The sequence below is a fragment of the Tyto alba genome, unplaced genomic scaffold (genome assembly GCF_018691265.1).
Source record: "Tyto alba isolate M040663 unplaced genomic scaffold, T.alba_DEE_v4.0 Super-Scaffold_7, whole genome shotgun sequence".
Taxonomy (NCBI): Eukaryota; Metazoa; Chordata; class Aves; order Strigiformes; family Tytonidae; genus Tyto; species Tyto alba.
In genome coordinates, this window is record NW_024881328.1 from 11,904,972 (window position 1) to 11,927,107 (window position 22,136).

The 22,136-nt window shown below is 44.9% G+C and overlaps 1 protein-coding gene across 11 annotated transcripts in view; it reads right to left on the reverse strand.

Moving 5' to 3' along the window:
- KALRN (kalirin RhoGEF kinase) overlaps nt 1–22,136 on the reverse strand; it is a 523,685-nt gene that overhangs the window by 76,659 nt on the left and 424,890 nt on the right. The window lies entirely within an intron of this gene.

A 22,136-nucleotide genomic window follows, 5' to 3' on the forward strand; every position in this document is an offset into this window, starting at 1 on the left:
TGCCGAATACATGAAGTTAGAGCTTCAAAGGTGTGGTTGCCACATAAAAGCATCTCCAAGCTAGCGGCAGAAGCTGCCAACCACAGCAGACTGATGTAGTCTGGGGCACTCAAATCCCTCATTATGTGTCAGGTTTGGTACTGCTTATATTCCAGGAAGTATTTCCACCATCTGACTACCTCTGGTCTTCTTTAATAAATACAGCATAAGAGATAGCCTTTTACAACATTTTGCCCAAAGCTTACTACCAAGGACACAAAAGAAATAAAGCAATCAGTATCACAAAACACCTTTTGTTACTAATTGGGTAAACTAGAACCACAAACACAGTTAACATTTCAAAAGGAGAGAGAAGAGCCAGCTGTTTCCCCTTCCCCCTTCTAGAGACGTTTGCAGGTAGGACAAGCAGCAGGGAGATTTTTAATCTGTCAGGATCAACAGTTTAAAGACCAGAGCCATGTCAGAGAGTTTGAATGCTGCTCCAACCCACGACATGGGCCAACACACTAAAGCACAGGCTATCCCTGAATTGGCTTTCACAGTAATTTAGTACCACAGTCCTTCAGTTAGCAGCCCTATCCCTACAACCAGGTTACATGTTCCTTCTTAAAGGAACTGCAAAACAGTGGGGTTTTGTGCATTGACCTCAGGAGTCACTTCTTTGGCATGAAGTAGTGTGTTCTCCCCAGGCTGGAAAAGATCAGTGTCTTATAAAATCATGGTGAACTCCATCACCGGCTACTTTGCTGCTGTCACCACATAAGTGCGACTCCAGTTCAATAACAGGGGAAACAGGGCTCCTGCATTGCAAATGTGTGCCTCAAGATATCCCACCCGTCATCACTGTCATTTTTATCTGAGGATGTACAAACGGGTTCCACGATTACCAAAAAACTGCATTTAGAAGCTTTAGTTTTTAAAAAAAGACCCAAAACAAAAGGCAAGTTTTGTTTGGGACATTTTTGCTTGGCCATTCAGAGAACAGGAAACACTGAAATACCACACACATCTCTTCAAAAAATTCACATTGTTCAGAAGAAGTTCAAGAGCCATATCAGAGCATAAAGGCTGCAGGCTGGGAAATCTTCAGTAAATGCATCTGAGCTGCACTGTTCCTTGTAAAAGCCAGTTTTTAATTTTATTTTTACAAGGCGCTCTAACTGCCGTGGCTTTCCCACATCTCTCAGAGTTTCAGCTCAGCCAGCTTCCCCAGCCCTTCCCACATCACCATTCAGAGATTTGTGAACTGTGAGAAACAGATGTTCTCAAAGCATTTTGCTGCTATCCAAGCACAAGAAAGACTAGAAAGGGGACGAGGAAAAAAAAAAAAAAAAAAAAAAAAAAAGAAATCTCATTTAAGCAAATATTTCTCCCCGCCCTATTGACCTTACAGTCCCTGGGTGTTTCCTACCAGCGGCGATAAAATGTATCCTGTCAACTTGAGCCCTCTCGCTCCCGATGCCCGCGGCCGGTTCCCCCGGCTCCCTGCCGAGGGGCTCCGGGCGGTCCCGGCTGCGCCCGCGCCCCCCCCCCCGGCCCCGGGGGGATGCCGCCCCGCCGAGGGGACCGCTGGGCTCCCTCCCGGCCCCCCCGGGGGGACTCTCCCCGCTCCCCGGTCCCCCACCGACCTTTGCAGGAGGAGCAGCAGCAGCACTTCGCCAAGAGCCATCCTAGACCGGAGCGGGCGGGATAGCCGCGCCTGCCCGCTTTCATGCTGCCGCCGGGCTGCTCATGGCAAGGAGCCACCGGCCCGCTTGGGAAAGACAACAAATCACAGTTTTGAAAAAGAAAAAAAAAAGCCCTAAAAGATATATAACACTCTCTCTCTCTCTCTCTCTCTATATATATATATATAAAATAGCCTTGATAAGCGGCCGAGCCGCTGGCGGCCGCGGCGCCCACCGGCCGTTGTCCCCGCCGGGCCCGGCGCGCACCTCCGGGGGCGGGGCGGGGCGGGGCGGGGCGGGGCGGGGCTTCTGCGGCGGGGCGGGGACGGGCGGAGCGCCCTGCGCGGCCGCGAAGGGTCCGCACCCGCGGCCGGCCGCGGAGGGAGAGAAGGAGGGAGGGAGGGAAGGAGGGAGGGAGGGAGGGAGGGGGGGGGCGTGCGGCGAGACGGGGTCCCGCCTCTGGCTGGAAGGAAAAGGAGTTTTGGGGGGCGGGAAAGGCTGTCGCAGGCCGGCTGCCGGGGCCGTGCGAGCGGCATCCGAAGTCGGTAGCGAGAAACAAAAACTGCCTCGGAGGAAGTTTGCTAAAGCTTTGATATGTTGTGGAGGGGGAGGGAGGGTTCCTCCAAAGTCTTTAAAAGGCAATAGTTGTATTGCTGTGTTGGGTTTTTTTCCTAATTTTTTTTTTTTTTCTTAATGCTCAAGCATCTGACAGCTAAAACTTCTTACAGCTAGTTGAAAACACTAATCAGCCTGTTGCGATCCCAACTGCTCCACCTGCCTGTTTTCTGCAGCAGCAGACCTGCCTGAAGCACTGTAGGGTAAATGCTTGCCCTTCTGCCACACAGACCAGGACACCTGAGATCCAGAAGCACAGCTTGCATTGGAAAGTGCCAGCCTGTTGTGTTAGAATTTCCCACCTAAAGCATGTAAAACTGGAGGTGCCAAAAACATCCCGATCCTTGCTGGAGGCAGCTGGTAGGAGAGGTCGGGTAGGATTCCAGAGTGGCAGCATCATAGTTTTGCACTCTTGCATCAAAAGCTGAACAAACCCTGCGAGTGGCTTCTCCCAGGCATAAATACGTATTGAGAAGGAACAGCAGAGGGGATGTGCTGTGCCTGGTGCCTCTGTGTGCCAGGGCTCCAGCCCAAGCAGCCATGGCTGTACCGAGGCTGTGGACTGGTGATCAGGGGCTTTTGGTTTGTTGTGTAATGGCTTCGGAGTAAGTGACACTCCTGCGGGGCCAAGGGCCATTTCTGGCCAGGAGGTGAGGACTCAGCACAGCGTTCACAAGCCCACCTTGGGTTGTACCTGTGCAGTGGGTGCCGTTGGCCACGGGGAGCCCTGTGCTGGGTGATTTCATGTAGCTGCCAGGTGGGATCCTGCTGACCCCAGAGCCATCCTGGCAGAAGGATCCCAGTGCCTGGTGCCAGGAGAGTGCCACAGACCCTCTCTGAGAGACTCCCTCCACCACAACGGCAAATATGAAACCTTCCTGCTTCACTTCTGGCTGCACTGTAGGAACTGTTCTTTGACTACAGCCTCACTGGAAGGACTTGGCAACCTCATAACAAGCCTGGAGCATGTAAAATTTTCCTGCCCAGTGCCCTTAAGCACCAAGGTGGTTTTCAATACATAAGAATGAAAGGAACCATAACTCTGTCTCCGCTTTGTTGTGTGTTGTGTCTTTCTTTGACTTGGGTCTTTGCCTATTTGGGAGATGCAAGGGAATGTCTTGGGGGTGCACTCAGGGCTCTTGTGACTGTAGCAGGGAGATAATACGTCTCACTGGAAGCAGAAACTGCAGCTGCAGCCAGAGAAGGAAGAGGTGGACTGGGAACCAGTTAGGACACCCTCACCCTTCTGTGCCCACCCCTTTTCCTATAGCAGGTTTGTCCCTGCCATGGCACCCCAGGCAGCAGCTCATCAGGTGGCTGTCGGCTACTTGAAGTGCCAGGCAGTAAGAAGGCACCAGCTTAGGGCCTCTGAGTGACTCAGGAAACTTGTAGCAGAGCTCTTTTGAGAAGGCAGCTCTTCACTTCTCCTCTGCTTTCTGCTTTGTACCACATCTCTCTCTTTTCTAATCCACTCTCTCACACCATGCCCACCTTCTGCCCTATGGCTGGCTGCCTGCCACCTAAACTCAGCCTGCTCTGTGCAAACAGAAAAAAGAGGTGAGATGAACATGCTCGACTGGGAAGCCTGCCATATGAGGAAAGGCTGAGAGAATTGAGTTTGTTCAGCCTTGAGAAGAGAAGGCTCAAGGGAGACCTTATCACCATGTTCTGATATTTAAAGGATGGCTACAAAGATGGACACTCCCTTTTTACAAGGAATCACGTGTAAAAGATGAGGGTAATGGGTACAAGTTACTCCTGGGGAGAGTCCAATTGGAGACAAAGGGGAGATTTTTCACAATGAGAACTATCAGCCCCTGCAATAATCTCCCCAGGGGAGTGGTGGATTCCCCAACATTGGACACCTTTAAGATTCACCTGGACAGGCTGCTGGGCCATTTTGTCTAGACCGTGCTTTTGCCAAGAAAGGCTGGACCAGATGATCCATGAGGTTCCTTCCAACCTGTTATTCCATGATTCTGTGATTCACTGACTGTTCGTGTGGCGTCTGCCTGGATGGGCGCTATGGGCTCTGAGGCAGGAGCAATCCCTACGCAGCACCCAGTATGCCAGAGCCCTTCTCTTGGTAAGTTTTAAAAGTCAACCCAACAAAATCTTTTAAGACTCCTCATTTAAGAAACTAAGAAACATCCAAAAAGTAGCATTTTACTCCCTAAACTCCCGTGACTCTCAGAAGAGCCGGCCGTTATGGGGCCCCATCTCGGCATCAGCAGCCCAGGCTGCGGGGTGTGGGGGCCCCTCTGGGCCCCAGAGCGGGGAGGTTGGCAACAAAACTGTGCTCAGGGGGGAAGTTTCAATGAAACAGCTCTTGGGCGGTGAAGCCTGAGCCTCTTGGGAGGGTTCTGAAGCGAGTTTGTAGCTCTTGAAGTTGCAGACAAACTTTAAAATATAATTAAGTTGCGATCTCAGCTCCGAAAAGCTGTTTACTTAATTAAAACAGAATTGAAGTAATTATTCTGGGCAGAAGCAGCTCCCCCCATCCCTGCCATCTACAGTTCTAGTAATAGAAATGATATAAAATTTAAAAATATGTATATATATTCACTAATGAATTATACACACAATAAATATTTCACAAAAATAAGACTGAAAGACATACTCTTAATAATCACATTATATAAATTAGCTCATTTAAAGAGAATAAGAGACATGCAGTAGGCACAGTCTAGCTTGGCTTCCGCCCTGGATGAGGAAGAGTTCTGTCATCAGCATCAGTGGGAACTATGTGGCCAACTGCACTGAGCCTTTAGCTTCAAGTAGGGAGTTCGACTTTTGGAAAGTAGAAGTGTTGCAGAGATCGCACAGGGGAAAAAAAATTCTGCAGAGTCCGCTTGCCCTAGGTGAGGGGTGAGGAGACACTTGCCTGGGACTAGAAAGGATCCTTAACCTCACTTCCTATGTTTATATTATATTTTCATGTTATTATTAGGCAGGGTGTGCTAATGTGTTACTGTGGTCCCTCAATAACCCGTATGTCCCTGGGCAAAGAAAACACTCCTGGCCTTGCTCTAACCTGTGCCTGTGTCACAGGAATTCTTCGAGGAAACATCTGGCACCACACTGCGAACACAATTGCTGTTCTCTGCCCGAGAAAATTTTAGGGTCCTGACTTGCTGCATCTGAAGCAAAGGCTATTAGCAGTGTGCCTGCACCAGGGGCCGAGTGTGCTGCCCTGTGCAACGCAGATGATGGAAGGGAAGTTATCTCAGTCTAATGTCAGGATGATGAGGAAATAAGTGCTGTCTGCTCTTAAATACACCTTTAGAAAGTCCCCAGGCATATGACTTGCTTTTGTATGAAATCTGAGAGAGTCTGTAGAAATTACGTATGCTGTAGAGGGGAAATAAGTTCTGATACTTTTACTCAGTGCTCTTGTGCAAATGTTGGGGTGAAAGATGGAACACACACATGTTAACACTGTCTCCAGTGATCCCTCATACATACAGCAGCTATTTCATTTTCTTAGGTTATTAACTGAGGGACCTATCTGAGGGAAATGCAGGGCAAAATAAGTAGCGGATGTAAACTGGTGTGACTTCATTTGTGTCAACAGAAATGCAGTGGAACACACCTGGCCCAGATTGCCCCGGAGGTCTGTAATGCAGAACAGTAGCGACATCATTTCTCCCATACTAACAGGTGCTGTTTCCTTCCCTCCATCACATAGAGAGAGATGAATAATGTAACAGCCATCAGGAGCATCTGTTCATTACTTATGCAAGTCAATCCTACATTGTGCTTTAGGGTGTAAAGTGATCCCTGCAGAAAATCCATCCCTACAGGCACCACTATCATGGAGTAAGATGTATTATGGCTGATTTTTTTTTTTTAATCCAATGAATCTTAAGTATTTTTTTTTAATCAAATGAAGCTTAAGTATTAGCTACTCATTTCTTACGAAGGAATAGGGAAACAGCTATCTAACAGAAATAACTCAAAGATGGCAAAAGGGAGATGGATTAGTACAGTTTTAAATACATAATTTAAATATGTGATATGAGTTGCAGAGACATATTCAGATAGTGCAAGGACATGCATGAAATTTAAGCTGCATTAATAGGGACAGTCAGGGACTTCTGCAGAGCAATTCTGATGGTGCAGGCAGGACAGTAAACATGAATATGCCGAGAACCGGTCAGTGAGAAACACCAGGAGCAAGGACTTTGCAGAATTTGTTTTCTGACTACAGTCTAGTTTCAGCTCATGGAGACATCAAGAGTTGCACAGCAGTTTAAAGAGTCCAGTAGCTAGTTGCTAGCTGACTAAGTTTCATTACTGATTCTCCCGCTTGCTTTCTGGGTGACTTTAGGGGAAGAAAATGACCACTTCATGCCTCAATTTCCCTGTGTGCCATAAAAAGATAGTAGCTTTTCACATTCCCTTTAAAGTGGTCTGAAACAGAGGTTGGACATCCTATACTGAACAAGAAGAGTTGTTTTTGTTTGATGTGTCTTGAAATGAGTGTGGCAAAATATGGCTCTGACATTACTGGACTTAAAAAGCACCTCAATCAATATGCCTTGCCTGCAAACGTTACTGGCAAAACCAGGTAAATTTGAACAATTGGAGGGAAAGCAGATTGGAAGAGTGAAGCAGTCCTTGCTCAACCAGCACATTTCAGTACATTATTCTTGGCTCTGGCTCCAGCTATTTTCAACAGCACTAAACATTCATTAGATTAAATCAAATGAACCACATTCTTTAAAAATAACCAGAACCTTGTTGTGCCAATTGGAAAAAACAACAACTTTATTGGGTACCGAAACAGATCAAATAAATTAAAAATAAATAAATAAATAGAGTCATATTTCCTCCTGGCGCAAAGGAGCACAAGTCCAAGGAGAGGTTTTTGGCTCCTCAGTTCAGCACAGTGGTAGGTAAAAAAAGAACATTCTCAACTAGCTAAAACAAACAAATTAAGAAGAAATATAGACAGTCCAGCACAAACTCCACGCTGAACTACAATGTAGACATATGTTCAGCAAATGTTAGAATATATCACTCCTGATCCCTCTGCTGTAGACGTCAGCATGGGATAGGTTTATGGCAACTCAGAAGAGTTGCCATGACGAAACAGCATCCTGGCCCACCAGTGCTACTGTAAAGCCTTAAAGGCCACAGCCAGTCCCATTTGCTCGGCTGAGATGGACCTCACCTTTCTGTACTGCACAAACCACCCCTCCCAAACATCAGAAGTCCCCTACTGACACTACCCTAACTTTCTTTCCTAATTTACAACCCATCTTTTTTTCTTTCTCTGGGTCCTATAAAGAAAGAAGAGCCTATGGAGAAAAAAAAAAAAAAAAAAAAAAAAGAGAAGTTGCTTGGAGACTTATCCCCAAAAGTATCATAAAAAGATCATCAAATAAACAGCATGAGGTGGATGGCTGTAGAACAGACTGCAAAATAATAAGATACACACACTTGCTTTCGTGTGACTCAATCTGTTTCAAGGGAACTTAGAGCTGCCCCCAAAATATTCACATAGGTATAATCTAGGAGGGTTTCACCCTCTCTCAGGAGCAGAGAAGACCTGCAGAACATGGGCCCCTTCAACCTCCAGCCTAACTTTGTCTCTCAGATATCTCAGAACAGACTCCTATACTGTCCAGTTCCTCTGGTTTCCTGGGCACAGGGCCAATTTCACTATATATATGGCTTCCTCCTAAGCAGTAACCATTCGCCAACAGTGAGTTGCTTAAGAAAGCAAAGGCTGGTGTACAGTCCTGCCCTGCTGCCTTCCTCCAAGACCTCAGCGCAGGTTCACCTGCCCCTGGGCTGACTCTACTGCTTCAGCGAGGTCTTGTGTGAGCAGAGAGGACTTGTCTGACCCACCAGCAGTGGGTCTGACCACCAGATGAGTTACACTCAGATGAGGCTGCAGCAAAGAGCCTCACCTCATGAACCAGTTTAATGTGAGAGGACCAGTAAGTGGAGCCATGTACCACATTACGTTTAGGATGGTATCGATTGGTCGCTGGAGAGCTATGCTGGATGGTGAACACATCCTGGACAAGCTACTGGTCAGAATAAAAACCCCAACCCTTCAGCAGAAAAGAATGAAATAAAAATTTAAAGCAGGTTTTGTGCTCATTACCTGAAACACTTATCTCCATTAGAGCAGAGACATATCTTTGGGAGTTACTGCAGTACCCAATGATGGAAGACACAAAGCATTAAAGTGCTCCTGCCTTACCGTATTGGGCCTCGGCGGGGAAATCATGAGCCTGTCTCAGCCCAGTGCAGTCTGCTTTCCAAGACAAACAGGAGCCTCACTCACTTGTGCAGGACACAGGTGAGTTGTTGTTTTAGCAACTACAGACTAACAGTGTAACAAAAGTATTCCTGACCTGCCTGTCTCAACTTGCCAGAGGATGTTTTATTTGGATGGTAGAAGCCACAGCTAATCTTCTCTTTAAATGGCATTTCTGCTTCCTTAGAGTAAGTTGTTACCTGTTTTTGTTTTGTTTTATTTTGTTTGTTTTTTTTTTTTTTTTTTTTTTTTATGGGAGAGTATTCAGACTATTTTCCTGAGATGTTTTACAGAAAATTGCAAGTTCTGTTCATCACCTATCTCCTACCCAGTACCCAACACAGTTATGGTTCAAGGCAAGCTAAAAGAAAAATTAAACTGTCACACACCATTTGCTAGTTAAAGAGAAAATTTTCTCTGCTTGGCCAGTCTGGAGGAATTGGACTGGAATTAAAATAAAATTCAATGTCAATATTGTAAAATCTTTCATTTATTTGGGCAAAATTATTGCATTAACTGTATTTTCCACTTCCTTTTTTTTTTCTGCGGTAAAAAGAAAGCAGAGGACTTCTTACCAGGCAATGTTTAGGATGGCAAAGCTTTTTGATTTACAATATCAGATCTAAGACAAGCATAAAAGAACCTGTAAAGTTGTTGTTGAAACTTATGGCAGGTATAAATAACAAGGGCACATATAACAGGCAGCCTGCTATGTAGAGAATTGAAAAAAAAACAACAGTTTTCAAGCTATTTTTATCAGCTGGTGGAATGACTGGCTAGAAAACAACCCCTCTGCTTTTATCAGTGTGGAGCACCTCTGCCTGCTTTCATTCTTCAGTGTCCACACACTAGCAATAATGGCATTTTCAGAATGCTAGTTCTCTGGCAGGCAGGATTTCTGCTGATGTCCTGTACACAAATGCTGCTCCTGGGAGCATCAGTGAGTGACTGCTAGTCTAGCACCAAATACTCTAGAAATCCCCCTTCTGCTTGGTACCATCAGACACTGCCAAAAGCTGGCACATTGGCGTTTCCAGTCACCGCAAGACAGACAAACCAGTTGTCTTTCTGTGAGAGGGCAAGTACATGATGTCATGGAGTATTTTCTAATTCCTGTGTTCAGCTGATCTCTTGGTATGTAACAGCTCCACATTACATGATAGTTCCATGAGCACTTTGAGTTGTCAAGAGCCAACAGCCTTGCCAAAACCCTTTGTTGTCTTTTCTGTCTCTCCCAGGTGCCTGCTACTTCCCTTGTGCCAACAGAAATGTTTGTGCAGACTCACAGTGAATCTGATCCGCAAACGGATCCAGGTTAAAATTAACATAGAGTGGGGAAAAAAAGTTCATTTTAGCCCAGACCAGTTCCTTGATCTGCCTTGGTTCTTCTGTCATTGTTGTTCTGATTTTACTGCAAAAGCCTCAAGGTCTGTGACTATTGCATCACCCGTACTGTTGCACTATCTCCTGGCTGTAGTGATCCCACTCACTATGGTAGATCGTGGCTGCTTGGGTAGGCACAGGACACACATCTGATGCTCAGAGGTTCAGCTTCCCCATGTGAGACAAAATGGGTACTCCCATCTGACTGACTATCTTTCGCTCAGCAGAGAGAACCATCAGCCTCCAGTGCTGCTGAGATCGGGCCCGTCACTGTTGTGCCTGCATGTCCCGTAGCATGTTTTATAATGGCAGGCAGCAAGCTGATGGGGAGTGTGCATTTTTGCATCTTTACATGCAGAAAGACACATTTTTGAAATAAGAAAAGGTTTTAGCAGGTTGAACATTGCAGAATGTGTATAGTTCCCAGGTGAAGACTATGTACAAAGCAGGTGTCCTGTGGAGCAGCACTGTGTTTGCATAGCACAACTACAGCACATCTGTCTGAACACATGTGCAATGGCCATGAAGACTACTGGGATGTAAAGCCTGAACTACCTTCCCCGTAACCCAAGCACAAAACTTTTTTTTTACTAAGCTTCATGGGTTAGAATGGCTTTCCTTTGCATCAAGAGCACCCTGATTCTTTCACACTGCATGAAACTTAATTTGACTTGCAATCAGTGGAAGGAAAAATGTTCTTATTTCACTGAGTAAGAGTCCTGCAGAGTTAATTCCTCAGTGCTTTTCTGAAGAATGCCATTTGGCTCTTAAGGCCAGAATCTGTCCTCTGATACCTAAATGCAATTCCCATAGATTTCCAAGGAAACTGGGTATATATTCCTTGGCAAAATACAGCTATTAACTTAAAATTCTGAAGATACATAAAATCTGCGGAGAAAGTAAAGAACTGGGTACAGTCTGGAAGGAGTAAAACTGAAATGTATGAAGAACTAAGAATACTTTTTTAAAGTGTATCTTGAGTCGAAAGATTTCAGTGTTCCTCCCCAGTCTAGAAAATTGAAAACTGCCCTTGAAATATGAATACTGGGTGCTACTGTTTAACTTGTAATCTCTTCGGCTTGCAAAAGCAATAAAAAATGGAGTTTGGCATCAGGCAGTTTAATGTTATTGGTGAGAAACATGGAACCTTAGGTTCACTTCATGAAAACAGGAGTCACCAACACGTGAGCTGCAAATTATCTTGCTTAAGAGAAGTCAGGGCTGCTTTATTGCGCGAAGTGTTGGATAGTGTATTACTATTGTTTCTGTTGGAAGAAACACCTTTAGATCATCCTTTAGGCTGGAAGTCATCCCAACCTTTACTGCAATATGCAAACAATTATCTATTTTTACACTGTGTAAAATTTAACTTATACTTTGCAAACTCCAGAAAGAAAAAAATTACTTATTTCACTGCATCACAATCTTGCAGAATCAATAATTTTTCAGTGCATTTATGAAGAATACATGATAAATATGTAAAATAGCACCTTTTAATAAATGCTCAGGATGCCCAAAGACAAGAACGGTTTAACTTCTTATAATAAAAACGGGAACTGTTCTTTAGCTGTTCTGAACAGTGAGAGACTTGTTGAAACAGATTTAAGGAAAATGTAGTCAAATATGGATTCTGCCTAAGAGAAAATAAAATACAACTCTGGAGATAAAGACAACATATGTAAGAAGAGATAGTATCTTTTGTGAGACCAGTTAATATGAATGGAAAAAAAACACACTGGCATTTATGTAAATAACCTCCTGCCCTAGACTTTTAGACCATCATAGTGACAATAACATTAACTCTGCTTTCTAGAATTTGGGATTAATCTGAACTAAGCAAAGTTGACATTGGTTCAGGCTCTTTTGCAAAATGCGTAACCTGGGAATAACTGCTCTGACAAAATGCTTGCGCAAATGACAGGAAAATCAGGCTTCTTCTGTCAGGATCAATATATCAAATCTGTGCAGTGTGCTGAAGCAGATATACAGAAACACAATTTCAATTACTTGAAATACATTATTTAATACACATGTGCTCTGCATTTGCAGTTTGCCTATCTCCGGCTCAGACTGGCCAGGGAAATGGGATTTTTAGCAGAACTAGTTCATTTCAAAACATGCTCATAAAATATTTGTTTAAGATTAGCAACGGAAGGACCAGCCCAGCAGTGTCCAGGCCTTGCAGGGTGCAAATACTGCATTTAGGATTAGTCTATTCAACTGTCTGAAAGCTGCAAGAGTGAGGAGGCAACATTTTGGGGAAGCCAAAATCATCAATCTTTAGTATTTGACTGCAGTTCTTGCAAGTACCAGTTCTAGGTTCAGCCTTTGTGATGATGCTATTAAAAAGTACATCCACAGTTTGACATTAAGTTAGTAGGGATGTCAGGCATGAACCCAGAACCAGCAGTTTATTTTTCCTTCAAACCTAAACTTTAAACATTTCAGGAAAAAGGATCAGGCAGTAAATTACAGCAAATTAAGCAAGGCAGAAACCCATGAGGAACATAATAATGAATGGTGGCTCATTGAAGCTGGTTACACAGCAAAAAGCCTAGGCAAACAACCCAGATCCCACTCTTCCCCCCACAGTCCCAGATGGATTCCGGTCCAGTGTCCATCTGTGAATCTGCTAAATTTAGTCTGGCCTTAGAGGAAACGCAAGACACAAGCTATCCACATGCTCCTGTTGCTCTTTCAGGATGACCTTCCTGTTAGCTTGATAGGCCAAGCGCTACAGAACAGCTCCCCCCTTCCCACCACACTACATGTACTTCAAGACACACGACTTAATACAGAGGAAATAGATTTTACTCAAGGAGCTATTTTTATACCCTTCCTCCGGGCTGCTTGTTTTTTGCTAGTGGGTCAGAGGCGTGGAGATGTTATGGTTGCTGGCTTCAGGTCAGAGCTAATATAAAACCTCATGCTACAAACTGAACTCTCAACTCCGCCTGCTTGCTCTGGTGTCTGCAATGCACCGAGGAACCACAGCTCCAAGGAAGAGAAGAAACAGAAGGCGTCTGTAAGGTCCCTACATCGTTAATAAAAAGAAACAGGCATCGTATTCAGACCATTTTCAGTAGGTGCCTCCCCTGGATAGCTGTGCAGAGAGCCTTGGATAATACCTGACCTGGTCTCTTGAACCTCAGCACCACAGCAGGAGCCCGAGTCCTTTCTCAGTACAATAACCACTGCCCAGACTCAATCAGCACTTTTTGTGGAGTCTCTTCGAAGGCCCTGCCAATGCAAGGGAAGGCTGAGCTCAGCCGTTTTGTGAAAGGACATGTGCTGGGATCACTGGGAGAGCTGTGGACTGGGCAGGACAGGCCTTTCCTGGCTTAGGGTCCTTTGTATGGAAGATGCCTCTGGTTCTCTCCAGGCCATAGGGGATGCTGCACAGTCCACATTGCTGTAGGAAACTATCTCACTTAATGAATTAAAACTATAGTGTTTACTCAGTAGAACTGTCTTTGGCCTTTGTGGTGGCCCAACAGTTGGGACATCAACATGTGATCAATCAAAACTAAAGACTCTCTTTCCAGCGTGTCTTTGAAGACAAGTTGGGAAAACAGGACCAGTGCAGTCTTGTTTGTCCAGGTATGCACTGCTGAAGTCCCATCAGACTGTGCCCTCTCAGATGGATCACAGGGCCAGGAGAAGACTGTGGCCACCCACCCACCCATCACCTAAGGAGCTAGATCCTGGCAGCAGGGACCGGCTGGAACCTCCCCTTTGTGAGCAAGCTGCAGCGGAGCAGGGAGGTTCTTGTTTCTCTGCAGGATAGGGAAAGGGGTGCTGTGGGGCTTCTCAACACCTGCGCTGAGGAGCACAGCCTGTCCCATCGCACAGAGCCCTGAATACCTGAGTTGGCTTAACCTAGCCCCAGAAAGTATGCACTAGCCCTAAGAAAGAAGGCTGGGAAGGTAGGCAGGAGAGCCAAGAGGGCATGGAGAATTTATGACCCTGGTTTTCGACAGAAGCTGCGGGAGGAAATGCGGTCCTGAGCCTAACACAGAGACAGACCCTGCATTACTTCTTTTTTTTTTTTTTTTTTTTTCCCTGTGGGGAAGCATGAAAATGCCTTCTAACAATGACCTTACAAGCAAACTTCATGAGGACATAAGAGTCTTAGAGAAACATCAGAGAGCTGGGAGAATGCATGGCTATGTGTTGGCAACTCAATTCTCCTTCTCTGTCTCATCTTAAAATGCTTAGCCACGTCTGCCTGGGTATGGCTCTCAACACCGCAGACAGACAGAAATAAAGCAAGTGAAGAGAGAAGACAGGTCCAGAGAGGCCATAAGAGAAAGCTTCTTTAGAGCTACAATCCTTCTCCCCTTCTCCTCACTCCCTACACCTCCAGTCCTGGACAGGGAGACCCAGTCTGCCTGGCCAGCTTTATGCTGGGCTCCACCACCCAACCCTGGACCTGACAAACCATCATCTCTCAACAAAACAGAAGTGCTGCAATAAGTAACTGTGTCCTCTTCCAAAAGCTGCCTCTCTGACAGACCCACAAGCATATCTAAAGGAAACAAATGACCTTTTATCTTGAGAGAGAAGATTTTTCATTTTGAAAACAGACATCTCACGAGTACCACTCTGCTCAGTGCTGACAGGAGCCTGTGAAGCAGCAACACACCATGGTCATCACTTCCTTCCGCAGAGACTAGCATCTAACCCTTCTGAAATGTGAATGTTTCTGTCCTCTCACAGATCCACAAACATCCTGCACTACATTTTCGCTAATGCTTTTCCATTTGTCCACTATTGGGGTTTCTCTGCCAGTTTTCCTCTTTTTTTTTTTTTTTCTTTAGCTGGCCTTGACTAATGTGAAGCCAAAATCAGAATGATTTCTTATCTCAATAGGCAGCAACTCTATCCCATACTCAGTCACAGCCTGGGATGATGGTGCCAGTATGGTAATGACAAGATACAGGTGATCAATATGATATCTGCTACCAAGAAACCCTATTCTCTGAAAGCCTCCCAGACAAATTAAGCAAAGGTCCCAAAGGTGCTGTAAGCTACGCACTGGAGTTGCACAATCATAAAGCCATTAGAGACACTAATGCCAGAAGAGACCTTTAGCTCAGGTGCCCTGACCTTCATGCAGTATCAGCTGCTGAAGTCTGCCCAGTTTTATCTTGTGCTCTCCCTATTGACTGTACTCCCCAGGGTGCTCCTGGTACACATGCAGCGAGGATGACCTATGCCAAGGATGGAAGAAGCAGCTGGAAAAACAGGTAGAACAGTGCCATATTGGGCAATCAGGCCCAACAAATGGTGATGTGTCCAAACATTACTGCACCGACAGTCTAATCCCAACCAGACCATTTGTGATCTCAGTACGTGTGGATTACAGCACTACCTGCACCACTGCTGAGCTTCCCCCCAGTTGCCCTGCCAGACCAGGGCATTCTTGATGAGCTCAGTTGGCCACAGCATTTTAAATTCCCTCCTTTTTTTTTTTTTGTTTGTTTGTTTGTTTCGTTTTTGTCTGTTGTGTTTTTTTTTTTTTTTTTTTTTTTTTTTTCCCTCTTGTTCAGTGAAAAAAACAGCATGGACACTGTACACTGAAATTTGGGGTTAAGCTGACAGGAATAGGTGGATGAAGTTTTACCCCCTGTCAGAAGGGGAAGCAAAGGCAAAGTAAACAAGAAAATTTGCAGGCCTTCTCTCTTTTAAACAAAGACTCCTGTGTTTAAAATAATAAAAATCCACTGTACAAAAGCAAAGTAACTTCCCCAAAATAGCCTTTCCTGTTTTATCAAAGCATTCATCAAAATTGTACTTGTCCACAAAAATAAAGTTCCAGGTAGAGCACTGGAGATATTTTGCTTTGATTAGGTAACAAAGCAGCTGAAGCAATAAGTATAATTGACCTTAGTGGTACCTGATATGTCCCAAATAAATCCACATGGCTGAATACAGCTTTAAATAGCTAGTGATGCCATACTGAAAATAAAAAAAAGTAATGAAATAGAAATACCATGTCAGAGAAATATGGGTATTCATAAGCCATCCGAACATGGCTCCCACAGCCTGCATACAATCTGCATCCATGACTTGTAGCTGCTGCGACTTACCATGGAAGACAAGTATTTGCCATGCTTGGTGAGGATGTGCCTAGCTTATCTACTTACTGAGGTGGTGCTTGGACTGATGGCGCCTCTAGGGCTTAACTATGAAAACATTTGTCAGTATAGTTTTGTCTTCCTGATGTACCCAACAGGTAAAATCCCTGGTAGAGCTACAGTCATAGTGTATCCCTACACAGGTACAGCTCATCCTCTCAGGCTTGACTTGGCCTACCTCTTAGAAACAATGAAAATCTGATCTTATCACCCATATTGCCAACTGTTGCTAAATATTTACTAATTTTTTATTATTTTGGAGATAACGGAGTCCAGAAGAAGGTGTAAGCATGGACAACACCAAGGACAGATGCTTTATGGGTATCTGAGCTTTTCCACAAGGTGACTATGAAGTAGGAGAAAGCATGGAGGTCTGAGATCAAAAGATACTAGCAGGTTGGGGAGAGAGGCATCACCAGCTCTCCAGCAGTGGGGCAGACAGGGCCCACTGAGGCAGAAAGGAGTGATTTGGTGGGGAGAAGCTGCAAAGGGCTGTGAAAGTGAAGGCAAATAGCCATCGTTTGACGAGGAGGGGGGGACACAATGGACTAAAAACAAGGGGAAGAGTGACCTGCTTGAAATAGCAAAGTGGTTTTGAGTTCTTTCATCTTTCTATTCCTATTCCTTTCACGCCTGCATGGAGCCACACTTGTATACTGAGGCAGAGCAGTAGCCCTGGGCTGGGCCCCAGCAGCCCTTGGTGCCAACCCCCAGAGAGCTGCTGTGTTACACCATGCTGGTTAGCCAGCTTGTTTCCGGCTGCTCTATCATAATTGAAAAGGAGTGAAAAACCAGCAAAAACTTTCCTGATGTGATTTTCCTATGTAAGCCATGTCCTGAACTTGTAACAAGGAAGCCATGAGGCACTAAGTGCTGGCAGGAGGGGTCCATATGACCTTTCCTGAAAGACAGTCTATACTATGAAATTTTGACTCTGAACACCCTTGTTGGAACAGTATTAGGAACAGAGGTGAGGGTTTATTTTTTTTATTTAAACACTGCGTATTTATATTGACAATGGAAGCCTGAACACTGTTTGCTTAATAGAAACCCCATGACCTGTTTATGTACCAGTGAAATCAACTGTGTTACCTAATGAAATGTTGCCTTTAGTTCAGAGCCTTACACACATTTTAATCAACTGCTCTTAATTAAGACTTTCAAAACCAAAAGCAATTTCTCAGCCTCTACAAGGACAACTGAAGGTTTAATGCAGTGCACTAAAACTTCTGAATTGTCCTCACACAGCTCCCCTGGGACATCAGGAATCATTACCACTGAATATGTTTTGCAGCAGAGATTGTTTAAAACACAACAAAGTGCATGAGCCAATGCAGATTACACTTTAATACTCAACAGGAACAGAGACACAATAAAAGCAGCCTAGACTCCTTTTCCCCACTAAAATATAAGATGTTCTTAAGAACAGAGATGTGGGAAGAAACAATTATGCTTTTCCCTACATAGATCATTCTTCTGAGATCAGGAACCGGAGGAAAGAGACTTCCAACTGAACAAGAGCCAGATTAGCCTCACCAGTTTTGCACACTTAATCCATTAAATGATCTGCTCTTCCCCACAAGGAGTGGTCACAAAACCACAAGTCTCAGCATGACCTCTTTTCAATTGATAGCACTCTTCTAACCAGCCTCGTTAGATCATTTTTCTGCTTCCTCCTTTCACAGCCCAGCCTGCCATTGCACCTATCAGCCAGAGGCTGTCTCTGGCTGTAGGGTTGGGTAGGTGACCCCCTAAATGTACAAGCTGCCACCTGAGCAGTACTGAAACTCCTGTTCCTCCTGCCCAAAGTCGGGTGCTCTCCCAGCTGAGGCACCAGGGCCAATGTGACTCAGCTGGGAATTGCAGGCAAGATGCTCACTCTGCTAACATGCACCTTGTGAGACTTATGTTCCTTCTTCAGTTGGAAGAGACCCAACTACTTCTCAGTTTGCTCTGTTACAAGGGCCCACCACTGCCACCAAAGACCTGCTGTTAAGTGGCCATCTGCCTGCACAGCAAGATGTTTGTATAGCATCCTAAAAAAATATATTCCTCATCTCCTCCAGAGATATGTACCAGACACAAGTATCCCGTGGGCAGGATCTGGTTTGGGGCCCTGACTGGGATCCCTTTGCATATCATCAGGCCAAAACAAGTGCCATAAAACCCTATTACTTTTTAACACTTTCTTTTACCTTTGGTGGTGGAGGTTGCTTAAAAGTACTTCAAGACCTAGCCTTTGTTACTTTTTGAATTACACTGTGACTTTGATGTTACAAAAAAAAATGCTGGGTGAGGGGTCATAAGATCGAGATTTCATCTAAATGTTTCATGGGACAAATTCAAATTTGGAATCACTCCATCAAAACTAACAGGCTGACACCAGCAATATGCTTGTCACAGTGTGTTTAATGAATATTGGCTAGGTCATTAATTTGATTTCTATCTATGTGGATTTCTCTCTCAATTTGAAATTTATAGCTTATTACCTCAGAGTTCAATTATAGGGTAAAAGACACAGTAATAAAAGTCACAGTTTTCCTGAAATTAGCCATTAGGGATAGTTCAAACAGAGCTTCATTCCTAGTGTCACATGTCTTTCATTTTGCTTCCTAGGAATTCTGGTCAGAAAAAGAAAAAAATCACACAAATTCTCAAGTACAGTAACAGAAACCACAGACAAGTTCCTTTTACTCAATCGTTTGTAAATCAGCTGCAGAAGGTGAATCCCAGAAATCTGTTTGCCTTTTTTATTAATTAGTAATAAAAAGTAATTGCAACCACTGTGAGATTATTGGAAAGGAAGGACAGGCAGGGCTATACTTGGGCTCTGAGAAGTAGTCAAGTCATGAAAAAAATCAAATGTGTATCCTCTGAAGGAACACAGCCATCAGTCAGTCGGAAGGCTGGGAGACCAGTCCTTAAGAGTCTCTGCACTTTTACTGATCAACAATGAGAGAAATCTGTAAAGATATTTCATTACAAAAGGTAGCAAGTGTTCTCTTTCAGGTTTGTTGTCTTATATTTGCACCATGTTTTTCCTTTTGCAATATTTTATGTTAATTCATTACCTATTTTCAAAGGAATAGTGTAAAAAAGTGAGGAAGAGCCAGAGCACATGTTCAGTTGTGAACCTTGGTTTTGCATTTCCAGTGGCTTTCAGTGAGGCTGCTTAAAAAGGCTTATTTTTTTTGTTTGATGAGGACTTGCATTGATGCTCTACAAAATGTTCTGGTGATCCCACCAACTCTTTCAACCCTTCATCTGTTCAGGTGTTGGCTGAAATATTATTTCCTTTACTCTTTCATTTTAAGAATGGTAGGTAGCTTCTGTGAACCACATGATTTATATTTGTAGTCTACCGTAATTTATAACAGGGCCAAACACAGTAATTTGCCATTTCTCATTAGGCAGATGTAACTATGTTTTAATACTTGTCAAAACTCTGCATGTTTCTATCAGAGCTGGCAAATTATATTACTAGAAAAGTTAAGTTTTGAGTATAGATACTTTCTGTTCTTGAGTTTACAGTGCTTGTAAAACCAAAGAATTATGTGTCTTGGTAACTGCAAGCAGAATTCAGCTATTAACCTGCTCTTCTGCAACTGTGGATGTTTACATACTTGAAAAAGAAAGGGGACACCATTTGATGTTGATATAAACCATGCCAGCCTTTGTTCTGGGTTGTAGAGAAAGGCCAGAAATTTTGGAAGCCTGGAACAAGGGATTCTGAGTCCAACTGATGCCTAAAGCTGCTGGAAGTAGAGAAGGACGTGAACCTGAATAGTCAGAACCCATTTATCATGCTAAGCCTTCCAGCATCTCATGACATCAGCAGGCTCTTCCAGTGGCTACTGCATTTTCCCCTTTAAACTTTAAACTTACCCCTCTTCTTCATTCCCAGCATCTGTTCATTCAGTTTAAGCAATTTCCTGTTTTCCTAATAGAGGGAGAACTGATTAGACGCAGAACCAATTTGCTGTACTCTGGCCAAAATTGTGGATTGGGTGGTTATTTTTATTATTTCTAGCAGCACTTCTGGAGATCTCATTAATACCGAGGCTCCCTGATACAGATTTGGTAAGTGCAGGAAAAAAACTGAGGCCGAGAGGGAAAGGGAGATAAGGAAATCAAGGCCATGTGAACACACGGTTGGAGCCAGCTGGCCCCAGATTCACTCCGCACCTGTTTGGAGGTGACGGGGCAAAAGCCAGCTCCAACCTGGAAGCGGTGGCAGTGTGGGATAACCCGCCTGGCGGGCGGGCAGAGCGCGCTGGCGCGGGCTCAGCCCTGCGCTGACGCGGCCCGCGCCGGCTTCCAGGCACCCCTCAGCTCGGGCCCACCAGCCGAAGCCTGGCCCTGCGCCCGTTGCACCGTACCTGCACTGCACACTCCTGCCCTGAAACTCACGCAGCCATGCTGGGAGCGGTGTCCCCATGTCCCCTGCCAGGTGTCAGCCCCTGCACCAGCCCGTCTCCATCCTCCTCGGGATTCCCTGCCTCCCTTTCCACAGCCTGCTCCTCCAATTCTTTAGTTTCATTGCGTTGGAGGGAAAGCTTTACAACCTATCACAGTCAAATGAAGTTTGAGTGGTCTCTCTCAGTGTCCTTCAGCAGAGGACCCAAGCCCAAATGCTGGACCATGAACCCAGCAGACACGTCTCTGGCTTCCTATGAGTCATGCTAGGCAGTGGCTGTTCCTACACAGACCAGGCTGATTTTCCGCTTTACCTTTCTGTTTATTCACAGATTAAATTTGCATGCAAACAACTGCAGTGCTTCTCAGAGGAGAGCTGAGGACCAGGACAGGCTCCTGTAGCAGCAGAAGCAGGGCAGGGTCCCGGCGTGTGGCAGAGAGGAGACGTGGCAGTGGGTCTAAGGAGTGTGTGTCGGGTTTGGAGTTTGCACCGCAGACAGAGCTGACAGCCAGCACTGATTTCACCTTCTCCCTTTTGCAAAGCAGGGCAAAGGGAAGCACCTAACTGAATGAGATCTGCTGAGGGGATCAAGGTTGAGAGGAAAAGCTGAGCTCTCCTCCCCCAGGTTTGGGTCAGACATTTTTTTAAGGGAAATTCTGACTGCAGAGCCTGGCCCTACCGTGATGCTCTGTCCTGGGCACGTGCCCCACTCCCAGCCTCCACAGTGGGAATACAAGCAGGGAGCAAGGACAGACTACAGCCTGGTTTCAATGCTTTTTCTCAAAACAAACTAAACCACCAAGCTTAATTTGCTGAAACAAGAACAGATCAAATTCTATTTCCTTTAATGCAGAGGGAAAAAATTTGTTTAAAAAGCCAGTTTAGGTTGCGGGCTTGAAGTCGGGAGTGGGACGACAGGAGCCTTTCCTCCCTGGACCTTACTTGCATTGTGCATGGCCAAGAGCAGGGCCACGGCCAAAAGGAGACCTGCTTTGGCCACACTGAACTGAACCGGTTCTGGTCTATCAGTCTGGAGCGTCTCCTATGTCTGGTTGCATGGATGCTATACGCAGGACAAACATTGCTCAGAACAGAACATCAACTAAATAGGCCACAGACACCACAGAGACGAACAATATTTCACCATTCACTGCAGGTAAAGCCCAAGCTCTCAGGATAATACCAGGGATGTGGTTTTTTGCACGCTAATTGTAAAGGATTCTTTCCTCATTATGATGTGTCATTACACACAATGTCGCCAGTTCATGAGTCAATAGAGTATACCAGTACTCACTGGTGGCCTGTTTGCAATATTAGACAGGCAGCAGGGATATACTAAAAGACCATGCACTCATAAAATAACATATCCACAACTGGGGGCGTCCTGAGTATATATACAACATGACTTTCCCACCCTCTAGGCTTTAAGGCACTAAAACCATTCCCTTTGTTCTTTAAAGGTCTAATTTTTACCTAGAATCTCAAGACAGTAGTGATTGCCACACAGCAAAAGACGCACATGTACAAACATTGATTCATGGAAATGGAGTTAGGCTAGTGCTGTGCTGATTCACAGAGATCTGGTAACAAAACTCACTAATGACTAAACAGTCTTTTGCCCACATTGACTGCAAGAGCAG